Source organism: Daktulosphaira vitifoliae, unplaced genomic scaffold, assembly GCF_025091365.1.
Source record: "Daktulosphaira vitifoliae isolate Bord-2020 unplaced genomic scaffold, ASM2509136v1 Scaffold_2, whole genome shotgun sequence".
Classification (NCBI taxonomy): domain Eukaryota; kingdom Metazoa; phylum Arthropoda; class Insecta; order Hemiptera; family Phylloxeridae; genus Daktulosphaira; species Daktulosphaira vitifoliae.
In genome coordinates, this window is record NW_026099573.1 from 21,231,987 (window position 1) to 21,259,589 (window position 27,603).

The 27,603-nt window shown below is 25.8% G+C and overlaps 1 long non-coding RNA gene across 1 annotated transcript; it reads right to left on the bottom strand.

Annotated features, from left to right (window-relative positions):
- Positions 1-922: 922 nt before the first annotated feature.
- On the bottom strand, positions 923-26,433 carry LOC126899704 (uncharacterized). Its single transcript, XR_007702683.1, has 4 exons — positions 25,897-26,433; positions 4,045-4,218; positions 1,512-1,958; positions 923-1,058 (listed from the first exon to the last, which is right to left on the bottom strand). It is a non-coding gene; the product is annotated as an uncharacterized LOC126899704 (long non-coding RNA).
- Between the last annotated feature and the right edge of the window lie 1,170 nt (positions 26,434-27,603).

Sequence of the window (27,603 nt, forward strand, 5' to 3'; positions counted from 1 at the left end):
TCTAACCCTCATTATAGAACATTGAATCTTTCAGAGGTTTAGTTGGAATTGGAGAAATCTGAAAATAAGTTGGCCGATCATCGAGTGAATACAAAGTACTGGTGAAAAAAAACTATTTCGGTGACCGCTACCCGCAAAGTAATAGAAACGGAATAATGACTAAGCCTCACTATAATAAGAGCACGACGCTTCTTGACGATTATTCCGTTTCACTTGTTAAATTATTTTTTTTTAACATATTGGCAAACTAATAAAATATATGTTATACTAATATAAAATATATAATTAGCCATTAAAAACAAAAAATTTATATCGCCAATTGAAATTGAATGCTTCAAACTTATATTCTCCTAATTAAGCGTAAAATTGAACTTAATTATACAAGTACCTGGTGACTGGCATTACGCGTTATTTACTGCTCATTATATTTGATTATTCTTATGGTTATGATTATTATTATATTGGCTCGAATTCAAATATGTGGCGACGTCACCTCTATAAAATTTTTGCTTACCGAGTATTCGATATTTGATATTGAATAGATAATTTTAATAAATACTATTCTTGGTAATATTATATCTCAAGATTATTTAAAATTTTCTTTTAACTAATCAGAAAATAGCAACGACCAATAAATAGTTATTTTTATTAGATATACCTATTCGATCGTACATAATTCGATGGAACGTTTAGTAATAATTTCAAAAAGGTTAACGTATATGACAGTTGCGGTAATAATTAATCATCCGTGGTGTCGTACGTGGTAGGAAATCGTAGATAAAATTATTAAAATTAAAATAGGGTTTCCTAATTCCGATAAAAACAAATATTTATTTATATAAAAATACTAACGCAGAAATTACCAAAAAAACTGTATTCAAATATTAATAACGGAAATTTTAGCAAAAATAAATATGACTGCTTTGGATTTTCGGTAGTATAAAATTAATATCGTGAGGGCTAAACGTTTGAAATAAAACTGAATATATTACATCTCAATGTAGAAATATTCTTTTCAGCTGTACACTCCGCATCTCAGTGTATCTTGTTCTCCTTAACTGAAACAGTAACAGAATTATTCAAAAATACTTTTTATTTAAATGTTTATAAATAATTAAACATCATACAAAATAGGTATGCTATTTTATGCTATGCTATGCTGTTTTTTAATATTGCTATTCTATTAAGTACATTTATGCAATTACATTAAGATCAAAAAAGTTTTACTCTAATATTATTGATGGAATATAATTATTATTTTATTGTTTGTGCACCTATTATGGTATACTTAATATCCTGGGTATTTTGTTCTTCTATTCCTTTACTGCGGAGAACTCTAACTAATTTATTAGACAGAGTGGTTTTAGTCTTTTACAAAAAAAATTTCCGAGTACAAAATCATAAAACAATTCTAAAGCAGGTCATAATTATTGTCTTATATTTGTATTTTTCATTCAAAAGTGAGTCCTATACCGATTTTAAATAGTAAAAATAACTGAATAAATAATTACACGAGCGGTTTTAGTATTTTTTCGTTTGCTTATTTATATCGAGCAAATCTTAAGGATGATGATGTGATTTTAATAGTTTATCATAGCAAGCACTTTCGAGTGTATTTAAATACTTTTAGCTGACAGTTTGTTTTTGGCATAAGGATTTACTCAAGTTGCACTCTAGATTTAGCCATCGATTCCGGAGATAACATTATACTTGCATTGTAAATTAATTCCATTACAATGTTTAAAACAGTTTACTTCTTGGCCTTCGGACGTTGATGCGGGTGAGAGGTCAATCGTGTAGCACACTGGTCGTGAAACACCTGCTGTCGTCGCGTCGGTGGCTGCCACTAAACAGATGTGGTTCCAGATTTGCTCTCCACAATTCCGTATGTAATAGGCTAACCTTTTTTCATTCAAACACACCGATGCAATTGGTTTTTTGCTTTTGTTTTGTTAGGTCTATAAAAATAAGATTAATAATTGGAACAAAAATAAAATATTGTGATGATAGGCATTCATTCATCGTAGTGTAAACAGGGCTTACCATGTTATTATTATCAGTCATCGCATGCAATAGAAATACACGTCATGTATGATGTTACAAATGGGTTACGCTATTATTTAAAAAAAATATTAAACCCGAGGTCTAACTTAAAAAAACCTCTGCCGTGTAGTATAAACCTTACCTAAAGAGGAAACTTTATTATTCACAAAAAATACAATTATACCTATGATTTTTTTTTTACACGTAGAAAGATCTTAACATGTTTTTAACAGCACTCTATTAAACTCTTTTTCATAATTAATCTTTTTTTTTATTAAACTATCAGAAGTAGTTTTTGTAATAAATTGATATTCTGTCGATAAAATATGTGCGCTTGTGGCTATAATATATCAATTAGCTCATGTAAACATTATGAAATTAACATTTTACGGCGATTATGTAGAAGATTAGAGGTTTATTTATTAAAAATGAAATACAATTTTTTCGTAGTTTTTTTTTAATTGGTTGTAACACGAAATATGCTAATACCTATAGACTAAAGTTTAGGTAGGTGTTACAGCTCAATTATTTTGGTCTATCTATATTTTTTGCGTTTTTTAACTGCAAGGAATTAGGATATTGTTACGAAAAAAACTAAATCAAAAGGGTGATATTGAAGACGTTAAAGCAAAACATTTTAATCTCTTAGAATTATAAAAATCAATTTTCTATTGAATCAAAATAAAATCAATGACTAAAATGAAAAAAATATATATTTAATTGACATGAATCTAAATATTTTTTGTAAAAAAAACTGCTTAAAACTCTGATAATAAGAAAATATTATCCTTTCATATCGCCTAATAATTATTAAATGTTTTTACTTGTTTATTTTGTATTCTTTTGTTGTAATATTTACTCATTTCTTACTCTGATTTGACAAAATACCTTTAAAATGAAACGTTTCTAATGTATCCTTTGTTTATAAATGTTTATGTAATTTCAATACTTTATCGTAAGATTTTTCTCGTTTTTATATAATCATTTTATAAAAGAAAAGTTAATCTTTGTAATTAAATTAAACCTCTCTATAGAGAGCCGTTCTTATTAAAACATTCATTGATTAATTCTATTAAAATTAAAAAAATTATGTTAAACAGTAAATACTGTGAATTTTGTTGAAGAAAAAATGTTGTAGTATAACGTTTAGTCAGAAAATTAAGCCGGTCAATATAAAATATCAAAACAACTGTACTACCGTTGAGCATAAATATTATTGCAGCTATTGTCTAGTGCGATTGGAATAGATTTTTTTTTACTTATCTTTAAAAAGATTTATTACCTGCGAGTTTATGCAACGGTGTTTTAGGAAAACACTAAAGAATTGATCGTCGTGTATCACTTAAGACCAACAACTATGTAGAGTAGTAGCGTATAAAGCAAACTAGTTTTGTCACGGTTTAAATTATATACATATATTACATTAATGAATCATTTTATTCGGCTGTCGAACCAATACTTTTTAGTAACACCTCTTTTTACTACACAGTATATTTTTATATCTCACAAACAGATCTAATGAATATACAATCCGAGGAATAACCATTGAATTCCGTCTGTCGATTTTAATATTATAAGACGTATGTACAACAAAAATACGTTTAATACCTCCACATTTTTCATATTCTAATGTGCAGTGGTTTTGAAAACTATTATCGTTCCAATTGTGAACAACTACACATTTTTTTGTCTGATCAGTAAGCTTTTTGAATAATTCATGATAATAATAATTAAAATAAAAAATTACTATTGTATTCCACTTACTATACACGTCAATTTCTTAATTAATTCTTAACAGAAACTCTAATCGCTTAAAACGTAAACAAAAGTAACTATTAGCAGTTAGGATATAATTGTAGAATTTAAGTTTACTGGGAAAGGCCGAGGAAAAATCAAGCGTTCTTGTATTTTAATAATAACTGTAGGTGAAAATGTACCTCGAGAGACTCATTGTGGTTGTTAAATGTCTTGGGGTCAAATAATACATAAAGCGAACTGTACCGAAGTCGTTGATGCCGCACGATAATTATTGCAACACCATCTTCTCACTGCTACTTATAATTTTCTTTCGACTTGATTCGCAAACGTTAAGAGGCAACTTTATTAGAATCGACCATAAGACAACCAGCGATGTGTATGTAGTGTTTTTAGTCATATTTGAATGAAGTAGCACGCCTAAACCAACATAAATCGGTAAAAATTAAATTACAATAAGTAAAAATAAAGAATTTTAATATTAAAGGTGATTATTTTAACGATAGCCACTTATTTTTTCTTAAAAATAATAATTTTTGCGAATACATTTTTTTAGTTACATATGTATTTCCATTTATCAGTAATAAAATATTTTTATATTTATTCATTATATCTTATAGCGGTGTCAACTCTACTTTTTTAGATAAAAACATAAATATTTAACTAGCTTATAAAATAGAGAATGATCTAATTTAAAAAAATGATTTATCGATAACAATTTTTAGACCAATATTTCAGAAGTTATAAAATATTTAAAATAGTTATTAATGGTGAGAAGAGAATGTTGCTATTTTTATCACTAGAAATGTCTTGACCTCACTCCTCCCACATAAGTATAAAAATGTTAACAACTTCTGAATTACTGTTCTGAAAATTGTCATTTTCATCATATATATGTATAATTAATAGAATTGATGGGCCTGTTGCAACAATCAGATAAGTCTAGCACTTTTCAGAAAATAACATTTTGTTCATTTTGAATTTTTGTGCAATTCAGGACAAAAACAATAAATATATTCCTATTATTTGTGGAGATAATAAATTCAGAAAAAAATATTTTCCAATTGCTTCTCCTTTTTTAAAATTAAAAAAATAGATTTAACTGGTTATTCCATCAAGCCATTTAATTATAAATATATTCGATACTCGAAAGCCAAATAAAACTCTCAGCGCAACTATAACACTATTAATGTATATTCAGTTATTTTTATCAAAATTAAACCGACAAAAATTTAAAAAATTGATAAAATAGTTAAATTCATAGAACAATAACTAAATATCTCCCGTGTGGTATATGTGTCGGATGATTCTTTAAATCCATTATTATTTTAATTAAAATAAAGATCATTAATTCCGTTTGGATCCTATTGCAATCCTTTTCCTTGGTTAATTGGTATTGTTAAGAAATATCATTAAAAGGATTTAGTGGTTATCTCAAGTTGTATAGTCGTTATTTAAATGAACGATTTAACATTCAAAAACGAATAAATTCGTTCGAGCAACAATTTAAGTCTTAATATAAACCTTAGTTCTCAACACTATACGATAGTTATTTATTATCCATTCGAAAACTAATTGTCACATATAATGCTGTTTTAAACTAGAAATAGTATTAAACAAACATCTGGTGGTTAATATATTTCTTTAAAGCTTGAAAACGCTTTAAAAATTTTATCTCAAACAATTTAGTATACTAATATAAGTTTTTCAATAATTTATTAATAAATTTTGTACATTTTAAAATACTTCAATATTAATTGAAACCTTTTTTACTAGCTTTAACTCAAGAAAGGTAATCAGATTAATTACAAGAGCGTAAAAATTTTAATTATTAAAATTAATTCTAGATAGTTCTTTGATACACAATCAGCAGGATACGCATAGTTTTATTCTCAAGAAAGTTTTTTTTTAGTAATGATTTTTATCACAGTAAAATTTCATTGCTACATTAATAATATTTATTTTAGCAATCATTGTGTCAAATAATGATGTATTATTTTATACACACTTTGAATTACCAAAATTAGTATTGTCGAGTAATTCAAAACAAATTATATTATTCAATTAAATTTATTAAAAAATTATTCAGTAAAATTTCAAACACATTAAATGCATAAAATTGAAATTTAGTTCAAACCACATTCGGAAAAGTTTCTTAATATTATTAACTTAAAATGAGAAAACGAATTGGGCCTTCAATACTCCAAGGAATAGATACATTTCACTAAATTTAAGCGTCCCCTTTAATGTTTATTCGAAAAGTTAGTAATCATATCAATAAATAGAACGTATAAGGGAAATAATCCTTTTTGCTTTTTTACCACTTAAAATCCTGATAGTATTATATTACAATAATTGATTAGAATGGCACTCTTAGAAATTTACTTGTATGGTGACCACAGTGATTGCTTTGACTTTAATCGGATCAATTAAGTTTTAAACTTCATTTTGTTCAATATTTTTAAATTTTACAGATGAATCATCGAGAAATCATTCTCATAATTAATTATATCAGTCAATGATATAGATTTATTATAACTTCAACCATCGAAATCACATGCTCAAATGTAACGTGGATTTCACGTGTTTATATGAATACACGAGCAAGCCAAGGGCACACCATAGGGACGTGACGTGGTCGTGTGTCGAGCCTTTTACAGTCTATTTTTGGAAATAGTTGTCAAGGAATTCTTTACAACATCCGAAGCTAAAAACAAGACGATCGACAAATATCTTAGCCACGTCGATGATATTTGTCTGTGGTTCACTGTGCAAGTACTTACCCTTGTGACATTTTTAAAAATAAAGTATCTCCACCGTTCTAATTGTACACGTGACTATGTCTGTGAATACTACAGTTGTAATTATTGCGCTCCAATAACTAATTCTTTAACGTTTCCGCAAAGGCGATATTGTTTCTACTTTACTCGACAAGTTCTTTACAAAAACATGCTGTAAACACATTGATTTTCAAATAAATGATTTAATAATGTTTCCTTAATTATCTTCGAAATCAAGTGGGCGTTTAAAATTGTACACCAATTGCATATATAAGGTATCAAAGATAAAATAATCAACCAAAAATAACAGTAAAAACTCAGAAGTGTAAATTATTATACTTAAATTATTTATACAAAAAGAGGAAATCAAATATAACTCGGAGAAAATTTTCTTTGTCGCAGTTATAGAATAGCTTAAAGTTTAAAAAATTACGTGAAGTCGGGTCCAGCGTAGCAGAGTTCAGACATTTTTTAAAATTAGTATTGATTTATATCTGAAAATGATTAAAATCACTGTCATAAAACACTTTAATGTGTATTTTAAACAATTTGAAAAAAAATTATCTTGTTAGAATAAAAATTAAATAATTGTTGACTTTCAGTCAACAATTATGTTACCGAAACAATTTTCTTTATTTAATCATATTTAAACAAATTTCAATCTGAAATAATTAAGAATGATATGACTATTCCGTTAATATACAAAAAAGTACATCAGCCATTTTTACTGAAAATTGTGTGACTCTTGATTTCGTGTGAGCAAAATCGGTTCAAGTGTATACTGACAAAACACAGCAAAGTGAAACCAAAAGATTCTCAAATATACATCGAAGCTATAACAAAACAATAAAATGTTCACTAAATTTGTCATTAGTCTATATATGAAACTCATTTATTTAAAAAAAAATTGTATATTTACTTGTATTATGAAGATTATATATTTCTCCGTTAAACAAATATTTTTAATTTAATCAAAAATAAAGCGGTTATTATTATTAATTTTAAAATTAGAGTTCATTATTGCAATTGTATAAAAATTTATTCTCAGTTTATAAAGCTGAGTTATTCTTAATTTGTATTAGACTTATTTAAAATAGTTATTTTATTCCTATTAAATTATCTGAATACAATTTAAAATTTGTGTATAAGTTATTAGATTAAATATTCAAGACATACAATACTCATTTTGCATTGTTTTTCTATATTTACAACCCTTTTTTTCTTCCAATTGTTTAATTTTGTTTCTTTCTATCGAATAAAGTCTATTAAAACCATAAAAATTAATAAAACATGAAAAAATATTCGTTTATACTAAAAATATTTCTTCATAGAAACCCCCATATTGAATTGAATGTATTTAATTAAGTGAAAAACTTAAGAATTATACAATGTATAAAATGAACGGAAAACAGACGAAGAGGTAACAAAAGAACATTAGTAAATATATTTAACTGTTACGCGCGTAGGATGTGAATTTTGTGTGCGCAAATAAATGTAATATGCCCAAAGCATCTTTTTCGAACACGAATTTTCTGCATAATCAACTCGACTTAATTTACTATTATTATTTATACTTTAATTAGAAGAACAAATAGTTTTATTGCAATAAGAAAATTTCTTTTAAAAATTTCAGTATTTCGTGTATTTTTACTTTCCTAAAATTTAACAAAACACCCAACATAATAACTATATACAAATTCCTGCTCATTAGTTTAATAATCAATCTGAATTAATTGTTTTGTCACAGTTTCATAAGTAAATACTTAAATATTTTTTCACACTAAGCTGTCAATTATAACTTGGACATTACATTTTTATTTTGTTTAATGCGGAAAAAATCTACGTGTCGTTCCATTTGAAAAAAGTTACCGGATTAAAAAAAAATAATGTTTTTCTTTAATGACCACAATTTAAATTTCATCATAAAAACTAATAAAGTAAGGTATTTGATCATTTTGATAATGCGCCACGTGAAAGAACATGAGACAGTCTGAAATTTTGCGTATTCTATACCTAATTGACATAACTAACCCAACACTCAAAACTGCTTTGTACCCTTATTTGGACAAATAATACATAGGTATGTATAGTATGGTTCCCAGACCATTCGTAGCGCCTAAATTAAATTATTTTATCGTATATATTTAATTAAATCAATCCGTAAATTTGTATGAAAATCGTACAGGGTGATTGTTTTATTTAATGCAGTATAAATTCTATGAAATATTCATTTTGTAATCTTCTATTATTGCAACCGATTCCTAAAACTTAACGCACTACAACTTATGTCTAAACATTACGTCATTCTTATAAATTAGTTGTTTCGACAATTTCGTTTTTAATTCCATTGATTAAGCTCCGTTGTTAGTCATCTCGCCGTTGGTGAAATAATTAATAAAAAAACACTCGTAATAGTCAAAAAAGTCAAATTCAATTGATAATGATAATGCATGAATAATAGCTACAGTGATCGCTATGCCTATTCATTTTAAATTAGTATTTTATATAATCTATAGTTAAATTCTATACCCACCGCCAAGTATCTCATTCGTATAAAATTAATTCAATAACGCGGTACTCGTAAAATATATGACCACATAGAACTTCACTCACTACCAGTACACAAGTATTCCGGTTATATGCCATAGAAGCATTAGCAATACTACCTACAACACAAAGAATCAAATAAATCCCAACACCCTGTAGCAATAGACAGCGGGAAAGCGTTTTTAATATTGTTCATACATTAATAATTATTGAAATAATCGCTGTTTTAACGCCCGGCAAATCGGTATCAGATCTTCTGTTGCATAGACACACAATAATAATCATAATTTTAATTGAATTCTCGCACTCATACACATACAAACTACAAACTGACACATGAACCTACAAAACGAATAAGTGTTCGTGCTGCAGTACTCACCCTACGGCCAGTTTTGTGTCTACCTTGCTGACGATATCCGTCGTCCCAGTTTTTTTTATCATTATTATTGTTAACTATAATACGTTTACACTAAGATTGTTATTACTTATTAAGTTAACCGATCGTTAAATTTAATAAGTATATAGTAATAACTAGCGGTATAAAAATATTTATATAACATGAAAATCTTGTCCGGCCTCCAAGTTAGTTTTACACTCGCATATTAGTATACATATAAGTCATACTAAACCGGTAAAACTCTTTTGATTTTTATTTACATAATAAAAATTTTATAACTTATCCCAGCTAATCTAATGATGTCTAATTTTTTATACTTATTTTATACATATGTTTAGTTAAGCATACTTTTATTGCATATACTAAATGTTGATATATTATCCACAATTGAATTATTAATCAGAACCGTAAATGGGATTTAACTGTCGAGGACGTAAATTTTTGCAGCCTTTTGAAATTTTTACATCTTTTTTAATTCTTAAACGATAAAAGTAAACACTTACAAAAATCTTTCCTAATGATGAAAGACTCTTTTTAAAAAAATTTATCGGACGGTTAAATATCAAACAACCGCCTTTAAATTTCTACATATAAACACTTAGCAAACATAAAAAGAATAATTCAAATGATTTATTAAGATCATATTTTACCCTATGGTAAAATGGTATAAGTAAATTTTATTGCTAAAAAGTGGATTAAAATAAAAATTAACTTAACAATTCAATAAAAGTGGCTTTTTGCCAATAAAAATTTGTTGACAAGGTACAAATAACGAAAAACAATTAAAGGTAATATTATATTTTATTAACCTTGACTTACAATTATAAAATGAATAATTCAGGTATACACGTTGGTTTTTTCGAGACATTTGCAATATTGAAATATTATGACACGAAATTCGTGTTATTAATTCATGTCAATATTATTAAAAAAAGAGACAAACATGAAACACGGTATACATTTTCAAAGATGAGCAGTACAATTATTTTTTTACGTGTTAGTTGTTATTTATCTCTAACAGGTCTATAACAGAGCCTATTTGGACACATAACATAAGAAAATCCACTTTATTATAATAACACATTGACAAAATGCTAAATACAAATAATTACTTATTAAATAACAAAAGTACAATTTCGTATTTCTACGAAATGTTTTTAATTAAAAAATTAGTATATTTTTATTTCAATTTGGCTACACTAATATTAAGAAAATGTTTTCCGCATTGAAACAAATATTTATTTTTAATTTTAGAAGAAACTTATTTTTCAGCTTAAAAATATTTTAGTACATTTGAACATTTAAGCTTTGAAAAACATTTTAATGAAGTTTTGTAACTTTCATTATTTTAAATCTTTTGATGTTGGAATCATTGCTTCAACTTCAAACTAAGGTTGCAAATTAAAAAATAATGGTAGGTACACAATAATATACCGAAAATCTGAAATAGTTAAGAGATTATTCATTGGCATAAAAACTATTAAAAATATTCCTTTATTTTATTGTTATAAAATATAAAGTTATGAAGTCACATAGTCTGTTATCACTCGCTTGTAAAAATTTGATATCGTTTGGTACATAGTCAAATGCTGATTTTTTTCATACGATTAATTTTAACTATACTTAAAATATTCTATATTTTAACATTTTAATAGTTAAATAACATTATAATTTATTTAAATGCGATGTCACACTTGCCACAGTACATTTGCGTACCGGGATAAGTGTGATGCCAGTTGTGTAAATCTTATTAATTAAAACTATGATAAAATAGATTATTTGAGAATTCATCGTTTATTTTATCTAATGATCTAAGTAATAAAAAAATATTAAAAACCAGATAAATACAAAATTTGAATAATTGACATTGGCGTTAAAAATAAACCATAATTTTTAAATTAATTATCTAATTTATTTTATATGTGTGTCAAATAAATTATATCATCGTATAAAATGACTCACTTACTCAAATAATTAAAAAAATATTTAATTTACATAATCACACTTGCCCATTTATAAGAAAATGTGTGACACTATTTTTTTTTTTTTCAGAAAGCATAGTCGCAACTTGATAAAAATTTCTGAGGGTGCTAAAGTTTAAGGAGGCATGACTGATAAACACGTGGATCTAAGTGTCCTACGATGGTTCACAATATTTCCCACGAAATTATTGTTGACATAGGCATTTTCAATGAAAACATAAATTACAAAGTAAAAAAAAAATTGTTCTGATTGATCTATTTTTAATAAAATTATGATAATTTTAGTGAAAAAAGTTTTAAAAATGTTAAAGTTTATCAATTTTAAAAATATTAGTTTTTTGGGAGATTATTCTCATTTAATGGGAATGAAAGGAGATTTTTTGATTTTTAGGGAAATTTCCTCAACTGAAATCAATTTTTGAATTTTTGACGTATTATTAAAAAAAAATTAAGCCAGTGAGAGTTGAAAAAAAGTGCGACAGACACAAAACAAATATATAAACATACTACGGTAAAATTAATACGTTCTCAACTTCGCATAGTAGCTAAAAAAATTTGCTACAGTTTGTGAAAGTGTTGTGCAATTTTTTCGTTTCTCAAGATTTATTAAATGTTCTTACAAGTAATTATATATTATATTAATATGTTAGTGTGTAACTCTGAAATGTGAAAAGCTTGGTAAGATAAATCTGATCTTCATTGACTTATATAACTCAAATATTGTATGATCATTCATATCGAAGAGTTTAATGATAGTAATGTTAATCACTGTCAGATTTCAATCTCTACTGATGAACATAATATCAAATACCCTCTATGCTGTGTCCAACTGTTTTGAGTTTTGAAAATTAAAATAATTTAAAATTTAGTAAAACATTATGATAGCTCATTTTATTTCATGTTCCCTTTTATAGTTTGCCTTAGATTTTTAAAAATTCATAGTATTGCTTTGGATACGAAGATATATTTCCTAGTAAACATCACTCTAACTGTTTGATCACTACCAATTATTTTATAGTTTGATGTGTTACATTTTACTTAGTATTTTAAAATCATTAATATTTAAAATTATAAGGTTTTATATCAATCTTATTTATTTGTATGACCTACAAACAATACCTAAAAGTTATAAAGGTACATAACACAATTGTATTTTTGTTACTTAAAACATTTATTCAACTTATATTTTTTAACAGAAATAGAGAACATAATATTGTTTCACAAACATTTTGTTTAATAAAAGTTTTTAGTATAATACATAAAGTTGAAAATCGATTTAAAATAATTTTTATTAAATTTCTATTATTTACCATAAGTTTTCTATAAATTATTCATTTTTTAATTCTAAAATTAGGATTCTGGAGAAATTCTCCAGGATTGGATGGATATTGAAAACCAAATCGATATGCTCCAATAATTAATAAGTACCAATGGTCTACAAATGTAATAAATCTATAGATATTGTCTGTCTCGTTGAATTACCGACAATAAAAACCTAATCAATTGCACACACCGGTGTAATCATATTACATATAGTCAGATGCTTAGTAGGTTAAGGAAATGCGCGGCGTAAGAAATTACAGACATCTGTACCGAGGAAACGGTAATTATTAGACAAACGCGATTTGAATACTTCTTAAAAAATAAAATACTATGTAGTTATTTACAGACGGTGTAGTAGCATTATAATCTAGCACTGAAAGTAGTTGTATTTTGTCATAATTTCATCGAGTAATTTACGCATAACTAAATAAACTACATGGTAAAATTATTATTTTACTACTACTCACATAATCCCACAACAACTAAAAATATGTTTCCCATAACATAAATGTGAGTGTAGGTATTAAAAATGATAATTTTTTATCTTAATAACTAATACTTGGAATTATTTTAGTTCGCCAATCCAATTTAAATTAAACAAATCCTTAAAACATGCTCAATTATGATACTCAACTTCACTTGTAGAGTTATATTGTATTAATGATGTATCAAGTAAAAAAGTATTTAACAAGTCATAAAAATATTCATTACCGTACAATAGTAAAGTTCACCATGGCACAGATAAAAAACAGTTAAAACTGATATTGTATTAACAGATGTTATCTTAATATATATATATATATATATATAGATAAAATTAAGTAGGAGCACCAGTTTTAAACCTTTTTAAAACCTTTTGTTTATTTATTATTTAATGTCACACTCGTTAAATTAACATGATTTACTAATTTTAATTGAAATTTATATAGTCAAATTAGTGAATAAGATGAGACTCTGTATATTCTTTCACTTAAAAATTGTTAAAATATTTATAGTTGAGTAGCACAAAAAATTTAATAAAAATTAAATTTGTATTAAAAATTATATTTTTGAGTTAGACTAAAACTAAGATATTTTCTTTGCTCAAATAGTAATAACTACAACAAGTCGTGAAAAAAAAAATTGTTTTACATAAAAATTTCATGTTGTTATTTAAATACAAGTTTTATATAATATAAACGTATTTAAAAGAGAACAGAACCTATATTTAATAATTATTACCTAAAAAAATCTTTAGAAAGGTAATATTTAGTTCAATACGTAAACTTTAACATGAAAAATTAAAAAAATATTAATTGTTATCAATTACAAACTGCACAGATTTAATTTTTTCAAGACTATTTATTAATAAATCAATAATATTAAGCTGATTTCAACTGAATTTGTAAAATTAATTCCTATCTCGTTCAATAAGTACAAATGGTATCTTAACTTAGTAAACACCAATAAAATAAAATAAAAGTATATATATATACTATCTCCGTTTAGTTGCGAAGCCAAAATTTTTGATAAAATTTTTACTATTTAGACTTCAAAGAATTTTACTAGCCATTAGAGTCATTTTTTCTATTTAAATAACTTTTATAGAACTAAATATTTTGGAAACTATCTTGTGTGGTTAATTCATTGCTCTTTTCAAACTTTAAGCATTAATGCTATTAACAGAACTCGTAAGTTTATGCATTTATAACTTTTGATTGAGCCATCTTAAAGACATTTCAGTGTATGCAAAATTCATAATTAGATAAAATAACAACGCAAAAAAATTGATAGAGCGACTAACCCCCTCCCTTATGGACTCTCCACTAATATTCTACAAGTTATACATATATATATTGCTAAGGATTGAATCTAGCTAAACTATTTTTGGAATTATTTGCTTTTAGAATTACTCCTACAAAACGTGTAGATGTACAAACTTAACAGTACTGGTTATGAAATTAAATTCATTTATGTACTAAAATTGAGTTCTAAATAAAATTTTCATTTTTCTGTGAAATTAAATTCTTCATAGTAATGTTACATTAATTGCAATGCAGCATAAAGAATAACCTATAAAAGTTATTAAAAATTAAATAAAGGTATCTAATTGATTGAAGAAGTAATAACTTGATAGATTTTCATTATTTATTTTAATAGGTATTCTTAGGGGCGTAGTGGATTAATCAATCGTTGCCTTAGTGTTAATGTTCTGTTTTAACTTTGCTGTAGGTTACCGGATAGGTGACCATACGAAAACTAACAGTGACATCTATACTGGATTTCTCAGTTATAATGAGGTTGCATAGGTCGATAGTAAATACGTAAAATGTGTTTTTACTACTTCATCCATTATAACAACTTAATCGTGTAATTATTTTTGCTCAGAGTGGAGGGAGGATATGGGTAAATACTCTTTGTATTGAATAACATTTAAGCTATCGTAAATTCAATTTTTTAGAAAAATATAATGTTTTGATTCCATTTCAGTTAAATTTAAAATTGAAATCCAAGTGAAAACCAAAACATTCTTCATTTAACTAACATTATATCCTTATTAAAAAATTATATATCTTTGTTAGAAGTTAATTTATTGATCTTTTAAATGCTCTATTTAAAAGAAATCTGCATGAATACTTTACTTAAAGAGTATTAACTTAAAATCATTACATATCATATAAGTTAAATGGATTACAAGACTTTAAAAAAAACTGTCCAGGATCACTTACCTGACTTTAACAATAAAAACAATTCAAAGTCTTTAGAGAAAGGCAGATCAGAAATCAAAATGTATAACAAAATTTTTTTAGAAACTTAACTTTATTTTAAAATTTTATTTTTTTAACTCTTGAAAAGTACTATTAAAAAAAATGATCTATAGATTTTGGACTAGAAACTTAACAATAGTATCGTCAAACCTTTTTTAGCTTCGATGCGAAGCTGAGAAGGTATTGGTTTTACTAAGATGTGTTTTTTTTTTTTTTTTTTTGTGTCTGTTACCACTTTTTCTCAGCTCTCACCGAACCAATTTCTTTCAATGATACGTCAAAAGATCACAAATTGTATCTAGTCGAAGACATTACCCTCAAAAATTGAAAAAAATGCCCTCGTTCCCCGTAAATGGGGGAAACCTCCAAAAAAATTACAAATTTAAAAATCGCTAATTTTCGAAATTTTTTCAATTTTTTTTACTTAAAAGTGCCATAACTTTTTCAAAAATGAACATATCAATATAATTCTTTTTTATATAGATGTGTAATATCATTACCTTTCGTTTGGTATATTTTTTTCATAAATTTAACCCTTAACCTGCCCACAAGGGGGTATTTAAAATGACAACTTTTTCAAAAAAATTAACTTTTTCAACTTAACTTTTGAAAATGTTCCGGAAGGTCTGACACTTTTATATATATATTAAATTAAAGCTAATGTAATTTACTTTATTATGCGAAAAAAAAATTTCGGACTTTATTTTATCTTTACGGTGAAAATGGCTACTGAATGCTATGATTGTGTGAAAATTCTCGATTTTATTTTTTACATTTTTAACTTTATAATGCTATGACATATTGAAAAGTGTATGGATCAACATTATTTTTTTATGAGAAATAATATTTTTTAATAATCCCTTTTTCATTCTACATACTTTATCTTAATTAGGATATTAATAATGAACTAGCAGATAATGTAGCTTTTGGAAAATCCACCAATTTTTTAAAATTAAACACTATCTAAAGATTTGCATCGAAGCGTTTTTTTTTTATAGTGATTTTAATCACTGTCAGATATCATTATACTTGATCCATCTATACCACGTCACCACTGTGCCGCGACCCCCCTGTGCTGGGTTTTTTTTATTTAAGTCTTCAACAAAGTGTGCTAAAATCTTTCAATTTTAACTAGAAAATTAAAATTATTTAATATACATAACTAAGAAATTATATTAACAAAAATAACACAAGAAATTCACGTTAGCAGCAAAACAGGAAATTTTAAATAACAAAAAAAAATTTTAAGGATATTATCATATTTTTGTAAAATATTTTCATGGCACTCTAATCCTGTGAAACTAACGTCGTACATTTTTTCAAATACATATTAAGATTTTGAATTTTTATTTTAATTTTTACAGAATGGAATAAAATTAAAGAAACTTGTTTATGGTGAACTATTATCATACATAATAAATAATTAGCGTCTAAGTTTCTAAAGCAGATTAGATAACTTTAATATAGACTACCAATAAAAAATCTGAAATTGTACTAATAAAAAAAAATTTGAAGTTAAAATTTCATTTTTGAATCACTAAAATTAAATTAATTAATTTTTGTTATAATTTAACAAAAACACAATGTGAAGTTTATTTAATCCTATTTTATTTTTCTAATAGCTATTGGGTTATTAATTTATGAAATTAGTGATGTATTACAAAACTATACAAACATTTATTATTATTTATTTTCTTGTATATATAAATTAATTCTATTTTGATTAATAATGAATATATTATAAATTGAAATGAACGAAATTGTGTATTAAAAATATAAATCATATAACAAATTCTAACTAAGTCAACAAGTTTAAAAAAAAAACTGATAAATAGAAATAAACCAAATAAGATTATAACATTAAAAAAAACTTCAACTGTTTAAAGGTATTTAAATACATTTGTATACGTTATATTATATTATAAACAGAGTAATTTGTAAACATAACCCACTCAATTACATACAAAATAAGGATGATTTCAAAAATGATTTTTTTGGCTTTTCTTAGTTTAAATAAAAATATGATGATAAGGCAAATCCGAAGTTTACACCATTCAGTAATATCTTATGGTTTATACTAATAAAAGATATTAAAAATTTTGTAGTCGCGCAATGTATCAAGAAAACTAGAATTCATAGCATTAACTTTGATATCAAATGTAAATTCTTGTATACACATTTGGAAATACCATGTTAAATACTCGTTTTACACGTTAATGAATATAATTTTTTTTTAAATATGAATGTCATATGACTCGTGGACCTGATCCTAATTTTAAAATTTTACCGTACAATATTTAGTATTTTTAATCGTCATATAAAACTTCAAAAAATAAGGATGAAAGTAATAATGAAAAATATTCAACACTATTAACAAGTAATATAATGTTTTATGAGAAAATAAAATTGTTTATTATTTTAAATTATTTCTTATTAAGTAATTATTTAAGGAATACAATTGGTGGGTGTGGGAGGTTGGTCCCCCCGCTGGTTTGTGAGCATTACATAATTTCAGCACCCCCTGCATTTTTGCTTTAGTTGCACCCACGGATATAATTATTTAAATGAATGGCCGATAACCAGTTTGGGACTAATACTTCAGAATTTATTACAATTTTAAAATATCTGCTGGGGATAAAGTATAGGTAGAACTAGTTTATCATTACACTTCATAAACTCATTGGTAAAATCAACAAATTCTTTATCAATATACGTCCAATAATATTAATTGTTAAATTAATAGTAAATTTACCATAGATAGGATAAGACTTAGCTTAGTAAAAAACTTATCTGTGATTTTACTAGAAGATTTTTTTCAGTATAAATATTTCTCAGTTGAACTCCTTTACCCGCCTAGATGTAATAAAGTTAAACATATATAAAGTGTTCAGTAAGTAAGAAAATGGGTTACTATTGTTTTCATTGTTTATAACAATTGACCTGTTTCTTTACTTTTTGAAGATCCCAGTATATCTACAATAATTGATCACCCATTACCATTTAATTTGATAATTTTTAAAAATAATAAAATAAAACTTTTTTTGATAAAGGAATTTTGTAATATTTTCATAAGACATGATATAAAAAGATTACTTCGTATACCTTTTTTTTTAATTTCTCACGGATAATACAAGTAAACTCATAGAATGATACACGTATATACACACAACAACTCCTAAATATAAGCACTTCTTTTAACTTTTAGATACATAAATGATTGGGTTGAGTGATCAGGTGGAACCGATGAATGCGGAATGTTATATTAGTTTTACATAACTCAAATCCTGGATTATAATCATTATTATTGTTCTTTTAACCCTTCAGTGTATTAGATTAACACAAAGGAAGATCAAACGAGTCATTCAACCAGAACAATAGCATTAAATTTTTAATTACTATACCTATATTCTCATATGAGTATTAAATTATAAAAAAAAATTTAATTTGTTACAAAGTTATATTATAGAAAACATTTGTAAATTATTCCTTCAAATGAAAGATAATTTTACCTTTAGTCAAATGAAATATTATATATTTTACTCGCATATTATGTGACTTAATGTAGCAATAAACCTGACTGCGATCATCTCAATTAAACAAGATATACAAAAGATGAAAACAAAAGTAGAAACAAACCAACAAAGTGTATTATTGTAAATAATATCAAGACTAGAATGATTAAAATTTATTCCTCAGTTGGTTGTTAGTTGATATAAATTATTTAAGACCGTACTCTCACTATCGTTTTGTATTTAACAACAAATTTCAGTGTTCTTTGTGTTGTGTATAGTTTAATTATTAGAGTTCATAATTGTTTAACTTTATGGCAATTTACCTGGTGTAAGAGAACAAGACGCGAGAAAATTTTCATTTTGTTTTGTTTTATGAATCTCATAAGATAAAAGTTTTAAAGTAATTAAGACGTACGGTCAACTTGTAAAACACGTGTTTCCGTTTTGATGCCCTCAGTGTAATATATTATTGAAATTCTGTACATGTTTCGCAGAGTAGACGTTATTATAATGAAATTCGGTGGAACATTAAAAGATCCCAACCTACGGTTTGTCTAATAAAACATGCGCGTTTCAGGAAATTAGAAAAACAGACGATGATATTAATAAACAAAAAAAAACCCTAATGTGATATTGAGGTATTTTTGAGGGGATAAAAAAATAATACCCTTGACTATAGTTTGGTAAATATTTCCTAAAATAATGACAGTTTAATGTCCCATCCGTAGTGTCATTATAAGCGAGCTCTGGTAGAAATGTATTTTTCAATAAAATAAAAATCCTCATGTGTCCATTAAAACCTTAACACAACATAAAGTCAGCTTCCGACACGCTATTACGAGATTAGGTAACAATATTTTTTATTTGGTAATTTTTGAAAACTTTTTCGTGATGTTGTTGCGAACAGAAAATAATTATAAATACAAAACGATAAAATAATTTTAACTGAACAATAAAAATCAGTTAAATTACAGGCTTTTTGCTAGTCATCAGTTTGTAATTAGCTGATAAACTATTATTATAATAACTATTTCAAAAATGAGAATATTATTCGCAATAATTAAAGCACCTACTTTTTTAGAAATAATTTACAATAATGTTGCAATATTAGAATAATTCTTTGAAAAAAGAAAACGTCCTGACGAAATAATTTTCGAGAAGCTACAAATAAAACCTCTTTTTCTATAGTATCATAATATTTAATTTTTTTTTTCCGAATAGTTTTTATTGTATTAAGGACTCATGTATTAAGGACTATTAAGNATAATATTTAATTTTTTTTTTCCGAATAGTTTTTATTGTATTAAGGACTCAGACTCTTTCACTATCAATGATTTTCTTTTACTTTTCTAGGAGGACTTGCATTCTAATGGATGCTGTTTCTTTATAAAACTTCTAATAACGCATGAGTGATTAAAATTTAATATTACTGCTAGGTTTTTTTTATAAATATTAAATAAAATCTTGGTACTTTTTTATTATGAGAATAACATTTTATGATTTCGAGATGAGTTTTCTGAGAACGAAAATAGCAATAAGCAATTTTTAAATGAATAACATGTTTTAAACGATATTAATACTTAAATAAAATGGCGACTAGAATAATTTTAGGGCATTTGACAAGTACACATAAACATTTATAAAGTATTTCATAGCAATAATAATTATAATAATAATGATTACAATCGTGCCAGGATGTTGTTTGAATAAATATATTTTTGTGGACACTGAACAAAAAAAAGAACGGAAAAATGTATTCTATAGAATCGCCTATAATTTGAAACATAATAGAATTTAAAGCACATTACGTTTAATAATTTTTTATGAATAAAAATTATCAGTTTCCTTTTTCTTGATTCAAAATAACATATGTGAGGAGCAAGTCTTACGTAGGTGAACGCTACACGTTTTTAGTTATTAATAATCAAAAATATTTTTTCAACAATAGAATAAAATATACATTCTTACAACTACCTAAGAAGTTTAAATTGTTGATGGGAAAAATAAACACACTCATAAAAAACGATGATTAACGTGTCTAACAGGACCGTAATACCGTTAAGGTTTTTTAGGATAGGGTTGGAGCAAATTTGTAGACCCTCATACCACCATTTTACGCCTATACGGGTGGTAAATATTGCTATAGTTAACAGCATATAGGCGAAAATTTAATTCGCCATTAAACCTAGTACCTTAAAGATTAATATAAAAAAAACCCAGTACAGTGGAGTCGCGACACAATGGAGAAGTGACATAGTTGGATGAAGTATAGATGATATCTGACAATGATTAAACTCACTATCATAAAAAACGTTGCGATACAAATCTGTAGTGTTTAATTTTTAGAAGATATTATTGAATTATTCCAAAAGCAACAAGAAATCGTATTTCCTTATTTATCTCCACATCTTTAGCCTTTGATTAATTTCCTCCCTATTTTCTTCTATTAACACTATATCGTCAGCAAACATCATGCACCACAGCACCTCTCCTTGTATTTCTCTAGTAATTTCATCCATTACTATAGAGAATAAGTAAGGGCTTAAAGCAGAACCTTGGTGCACTCCTACTCTTACCCTAAAACCTTCTATTACTCCTTCCACACTTTTTACCCTAGTACAAGTGCCATCATACATATCCTCTAATATATAAATGTACCTTTTCGGGACTCCTTTTCTCATTAATGACCACTTTGAAACCTCTCTTGGTACTCTATCACATGGTTTCTCCAAATCTATAAATACTACACACAGCTTTTTTTGCTTTTTCCTATACCTTTCTATTAGTTGTCTCACGCAAAATAATGGCTCTATTGTTTACTTACCAAGCATATGTCCAAATTGGTTTTTAGATAACGATGTCTCATTCTTATTCTCTTATCTGTTACCTTTTTCCAAATCTTCATACTATGACTCATAAGCTTTAAGTCTCTATAATTTCCAAACTCCTATATATCTCCTTTACCTTTAAATACCAGCACCACAATACTATTCTTCCATTATTTTGACTTTTTCATCTAATAGGATTTTATTAAAAAGATCCTTCAACCACTAATTAAATCTACTAGTCCCTCGTTTTCTGAGATACACTTTTAATGTCTCTCTTAGATATCGCATCATCATCGCTTGTTAGCATCATCTTATCATTACTTTTTATACACATTAGTTTGTGATAATTTTTAGACTGTTTTTCTTTTAATTTTGCAAGTCTATAGACTTCTTTTTCATCTTCCTTCGTTCATAGCGGCTAGTAACAAAGTTCCTAGCCTAACATAAAACTCATCATACCTCTTAAACTTCGCCTTACTTACCGCACACTTGATTAATCTTTACCTATTTCCCTTACTTTCTCTCCCTTCCACTTAGTTTCTTCCTGCACACAACAATTATTAACTTTTCTCAGTTTCAATGCTTCTACTAATTCTCTACTTCAACCAGATGACGTTCCAACATTTCATGCACCTATTCTTACTTTGTATCTATCTGTATACCTTATACATGAATTTAGCCTAGAGTTGGGTGATGATGTACACATGACTGGTGAAACAGTTACCGCACATATTGTCCGACTGGTATCAAACACTTTATTCTTTAGGCCATCTTTGTCTCTAACAACTTTATTACCTCTCGCCTGTTGTCTCCGCGTACATCCGAGATGGGACAATTCGCCTAAATTATGTTCAGGATGTCTCATACTTTTCAACAAAATTTTAAACTTACTGTCGACCTGACGCAACCTCAAGTGGTATATACATATCCATATATATTTAAATTATACCACTTACACAATAAAATTGTATTAATACATATATTTATCAAGAAGATATATTAAATAAAGCAATATTATGTAGAAAAATAAAATATGAAATCGAAAATTTTAACACAAGTATTATATTTTTTAAATGCAGCAGTCATTTGCGCATAGATGATCAGTTGTCAAGACAAACATTTATCTTTTAACTTATAATACGTAACATAAGTTTTAACTTAGCATGTATTTAATACTTGGAGTAATCCGAAACATTTTCAAAAGTTAAGTTGAATAAGTTAAATTTTACTATTTTGAATCTCCCCATAGAAGTAGGTAAATGGTCAAATTTTCAAAAAAATGATACCTAATGAAAAAGAAATACTTAAAGTATTAATTTAAAAGAAAGTTTTTATGATTAATTTATTTTAAAAAAAGTTATGGCAATTTTAAGAAAACTTTTTTTGAGGAGGGGATCTCCCTTATTTACAGGTAACAAGGCAATTTTTCTTTCGATGCCTTCTTTTGAAACGAATTGTAATCTATTTAAGTATCGTTAAAAGAAATTGGTCCAGTGAAACCTGATAAAAAGTGTTGATAGACATAAAAAAAACACACCATGGTAAAATTGATAACTTGTAGCTTCGCATTAAAGCTGAAATTTAGTAAGATACGTTTAAACTAATTTTAAGAGTCACCTCCTAAATTTAATATTTTAAGTTATAACAAAATTTCAATAAATATATAAAGCTTTTGCTATCCTTAAATTCGTCGAAGTGTTTCATGTTTTTATTTATTATTATAATTCTAAAGTGGTACACCAAACAAAAAGTATTTAATTCATTTAAAAAATTTTCGTTTCCTTCAATTGTAATAACGGTTTTAAAATATTCTAAAAATAAAAAATTTACAGAAATCGTCACATTGTTTTACAATTTAAATGTAATTTTTAAGTAAAACTTAAAAAAAGTTAATGCTATATTTAAAAAATTTATAGATCGTAAATTTCAGTATGTACTATTAATATTTGATCCACTTATTATTTATTTCTAATAATTTCATCGTTAAAGTAATAATAGACTTCAACGATCTTAATTAATAAAATTAAAAATAATAATTTAAATCTTTCTATATTATTAGTCATAAATCTATAGAACTGTTTTTAATAATGACAACTTGTTCTACACGCGATTCCCATCCATAACCTTATGTAAAAATTACTATTTAATACTTTTTCATACATTTCAAGTGTTTAACATAATTATTAACAACTCGAACAAGGCTAAAGAGTTTTTAATATAATACTTTAAGAAATTGAGTGTCAATAATATAATTACATTTCCTGTAAAAAATCTTGCATCTATTACTAAAATAAAACAAAATTATAAAAACGTAAAAAAAACAGTCTTTTATTACCATTGCAATACAAAATATTAGTTAACCTGTTCAATTATCTTTATTTTGCCACCTTAATCCACGAACTTAAGTATAACAGTTTACTATTTACTATATTTATACGCATTTAAATACAAAATTATAATAAACCATTACTGAATTCAAATTTTTAAATATTTTTGAATAAAAAAGTACAAAAACTAAACTAACTACTAAGATATTTTTTTGTTCATTATTTATAAAACTAAAAAAACTCACCTTATTCATATTACACCACAATTACTTTATAAGCTAGGATAATTGAATATTTTTAATTTTTCCCTAAATATAAATGAAATATAATAGAAGTATTAGAATATATAATTTTAATAATTATAATAATAAGTATAATTAAGAAGGTATACATATTTATAATTTTTTCTTAAATTTCTAACATTATATCTGATAAAAGCACATAACAAGTGATAGGTACCATTCTCATAATATAAAATCATGAGAACTTTCTTCAACCGATTTAATGATACTTCAATTGATATGAATCAATTTATTTTTCAACAAAAATTTTAATTTAACTATTATATAAAATTATGTCCCACATTAAATATATTACACGAAAATATTGCCATAAATTATTTTATTTTTCTAACTTCAAAAGTCACATTCGTAGAAAACAAATTATTGAATCACGAAAATTAATTTTTTTTTATAAGACTTTAAGCCATTTAAACTTTCTTCTGTTTATTTTAGCAACAGCCCATATAATAGACTATTTTAAATTCGTCGTTTCCCTTGTATACTAATACCTAACTAATAATATAGTCTTAGATGTTTTGGAACTTTATTACTTATTATAATCCTATAACAAACAACCTAAGCGGTAAAATTAGTTTTTAACTAAAAAGTTAGTAGTACATACCTACGGTGTTAAAGCTCAATTTTACTAACGGACATCGTTAACACTAAGCTGAATCAATAAATTATAATGTGCACCATATTAATCGCCTTCTCTTTGGAATAAAAACAATAAACAAAAACACTTATTTTTGAATACATCAAAAACTCCTATGAATATGTTTAAAAAATATCTAGGGTAATATTTAACAAGATTGTACATAATTATTAGATTAATCGTATTTACAATCGGATTATGTATTCTATGTTTATTAACATTGCTCTTTTCAAGTAACTGGCGACAAAAACAGATCACTAAATTTCAATGAATTAATATATTAAATGAGACAGATTTTACTTACTCATAATAAAGTTAAGCTCTATTGGAAATTAAAACAATGCGAATTTTAAAAATTTATTGTTTTTAAACTATTGTATTAATTAAAAATCTTATGTATACTTAAAAATTGAAAATATACATATAATTATATTAACCCTTAATTACCGACGTGTAAATAAATGACATAATTACTGATGTGCGGTCTACCAGATTGTACTCTTGTACTTTATATAATTAATATTAATCAATCATTTAAAGGTACATTAAAAGAAAATACAATTAACAACAATGTATAAATAGTAAAATTGTGAACAAAAATTTGATGCGGTCTGATAGGTCGAACGTCGGTAGTTAAGGGTTAAATACGATCAACTATATTTACTATGTGTAATTTTAATATAGAAAAGAAATATGAATAAAACTAGATATTTACTTACGCAATCAGAAAATTTCAATTTGCATATATAAAAATAAAAAAAATTACTTTACGTCAAAGTTAAGAAATATAAGATGATAAAAAACGTTTTAGTTTTAAACTCATTTTCAAAACATATTGCAACATACCCAGATTCTCCATCGAAACACAAATTTAATAACGAGTTGAATGCAAGACAACTTCAAAATAGTTATAAAGTATAGGATAACAAAATTAATCTCTTCAATCTCAACATGAGCAAACATTTTAACGAAAATTGGACTAAAGAAGTAAAAACTACCGCTCTCTAGATCTACAAACCCATACTACTAGAAAAACGAGCGAATATCATTACTAGCCGGGACGTAACTTTAATTTTTTTTTTTGTTGCTCATAAATATTATGAAAGCCACATTGTAGGGCGAAACGGAGAGTGGGTCTTATCTATAATTTTGATGTTAAGAGGCTTAAGCCTGATAGGCTGTACCATAGATAACACAGAATTTTAAGCTCGCAAATGTTTACTCCTCAACCCGCAAAAGCCGTTATTGGATACCAGGTTCGTACTGATAGCCAACGGCCAAGAGGGCACAACAATTATAGTGTTCCTGCTCTCTCCAAGAAATGAAGAAAAGTAAAAGATCAAAAATTAATTTAACAAAAAAAATTTACAATACAGATTATAATTCGGAATTTAATAGTGCATACGTAATTCAGAGCGGCCTGATAGATACATGGAAGATAAAGAATTAAATTTTATTTTGCATACATCGTAACATTCAAAATCAAGTTTTGAATTGATTGTATTGATAATTTGACCAATAGTAACTAAATGAATAAAAGAATTTTAGAAAATTTGTGGTTTATTTATATATTTTTAATAGTATAAAGGGAAAAAATTTTACTCATCAGTTTGTACGTCTATATTAAAATCGTAACATATTCCCTCTTTAATACATAAATTAAGATGAAATACTCGTACAAATATTAATTATTTTATAAAGTATAAATTTTCAACTCTGTCAAAAAATTAGAATATTACAAAAATAATTTTCATATAGACCAATTATTCAGGAAAATTACTTTTACTTAAAAATAACTTCGAGAGTGACTAAGAAGTGACATTTTGCTGATAATTCAACTAGTTCTTTAGCTACTATTAATCAAAGCCTACTTATAAACAAAATGTAGTTACTGGCTTGCCACTCGTGTTCAAAAAAATGAGTGATCACCTTTTAGAGAATATTGTTTAAATATGCCTCTAAAATGCACACATTTTATCAATTTTTTATTTCAAAATTAATAATTTGACAACTTAACAAATATAAAAACTAAAATAATTTAACAAATATTGTTTTTATATTTCATTGATAAAATGATAATTAAATCTTAAATTTTTCAAAATAGTTATTGAATTTTATTTAAAAGAACTTTTGGCAATAGTAAGGATAATGTCTACGATTTTAATACTTTTTTGATTATTTCCATTAAACTATGACCAAAAATTCCTATAGTTATCATTACAATAGGTAGGTACAAATTCAAAGATAATTTAATAATGATTTTTAATTTTTATTTAACAAATGAATCAGCATGTAAAAAAAACAGTATTAAAAAAAAGACTTCTTGAAATAATTTAAAATAAATAAAACTTCATAACACTTTAGTATTAAATAAAATAAATATTCAGTAGAGAATTATTTATAAAGTAATATTTAAGTTTTATACA